The 1,566-nt window shown below is 36.8% G+C and overlaps 1 pseudogene across 1 annotated transcript; it reads left to right on the top strand.

The window, feature by feature from the left end:
* The first annotated feature begins 674 nt into the window (after positions 1 to 674).
* Positions 675 to 1,177, top strand: LOC308511486 (large ribosomal subunit protein uL11-like; annotated as a pseudogene). The gene has a single exon. The product of its transcript is annotated as a large ribosomal subunit protein uL11-like (transcript).
* Positions 1,178 to 1,566: the final 389 nt, after the last annotated feature.

The raw sequence follows: 1,566 nt of genomic DNA, 5'->3' as shown, positions 1-1,566 counted from the left end.
TTTATTATTATTGTAAATGATCATAAGAATCGCCTTCAGAGCAGATAAGGAATAGAAGGGGAAGCAGTCAGCTAACTAAATAGCTATAAAAATTATATGGGGGATTTCTGAATACAAAATTGGGGGTCTAGAAGTATTTGTCCCCATGAAGAATGTAAGTTGAAATTTACAATAGTATATAAAGCTTCAATATGTGTAAAAGGAAATCTTACTAGCCATGAGTGAGGGCAGCTATTCTTCATTTCTTCCAAGGGTAAAATAAGAAGACTAAATGTCAAATAGACTCAAAAGTGATATTGTAATATATTAGGAGGAACTTATTGATATTGGAGAACATTTGAGACTTGAACACTGTAAGAGGGAATCTTTCAAAAGCTCCTTTAAAGATCTTATTTAGGTTGAAGATAAATTTGTTAAAGGAAACATGTTACAGTGGCTAACCCTGAAGCCTAAGGGGGGCACAAATCTAGGATGGTAAAATTGTGAAGAGTCTCATGGACAAATATCAAATTCTAAAAAACTAAATTTACAGAACACCCCTTGAAGTTTGAAAGTGGTCTTTTTAGGGCAAATATAAATTCTAGCTTTGAAAAGCTTTTGGCTTGGAGGAGGCTTAGGTGCAACTTTCTTTGGTTGTCTCTATTCTGGGTTCATCCAATACCTGCTGCCTCCACATGCTCCTGAAGTTTGACCCCAATGAAATCAAAGTCATATACCTTAGCTGCTACAGTGAGGAAGTTGGTGCCACATATGCCCTGATCCCCAAGATCAGCCCTCTGTGTCTGTATCCAAAATAAATGTTGGTGTTTACATGGCCAAAGCAATTGTTGATTGGAAGAGTCTGGGGATTACATTGAAACTGACTATTTAGAACAAACAGGCCCATATTGAGGCAGTACCTTCTGCCTCTGTCCTGATCATCAAAGCCCTCAAAGAACCGCCAAGAGGCAGAAAGAAGGAAGAAAAACCACATTAAGCACAGCGGAAATATCACTTTTGATGAGATTATTAACATTTTCTGACAGATGTGGCACTGATGTTTAACTGTATAACTCTCTGTAACCATATGGAGATCATGGGGACTACCCAGTTTGTGGGCTGCAAGGTTGATGGCTGCCACCCTCATGATGTCATAGATGACGTCAACAGTGGTGCAGTGGAATGCCCTGCTAGTTAAGAACTACAAAGGAAAATGTTTCAAGTAAAGATCAACCAAAAAAAAAAGTTCTGTTATTCACTAAACTGCATTCCCTAATATGGTAGACAAAAGATTAAAACATATTTAATAATATTTTTCTGAACGAATGAATAAATGAATGATTGTTGGCTTATGGATTGCCATGGAAAGTTAAATCTGATGTCATGAAAGACAGCTGTCTATAAGGTTTACCCATACCCATGATTGCAGTATTCCAAATCCATTTTAGTAACCCATCTGCATTACACTGTCACTTGCCTATTTTAAACATTGACATTAATGCTGAAAAAGATATTTTAAATAGTGAGTCATGGAATAAATTGGTTTTCCAAGGTAGCACTTAGTGATAGCTTCCAAATCCCAAACTA

Source organism: Myotis nattereri, assembly GCF_964212035.1.
Source record: "Myotis nattereri genome assembly, chromosome: X".
NCBI lineage: Eukaryota > Metazoa > Chordata > Mammalia > Chiroptera > Vespertilionidae > Myotis > Myotis nattereri.
Note: the sequence above shows the minus strand (reverse complement) of the source record. Positions and strands in the feature narration are given on the sequence as shown.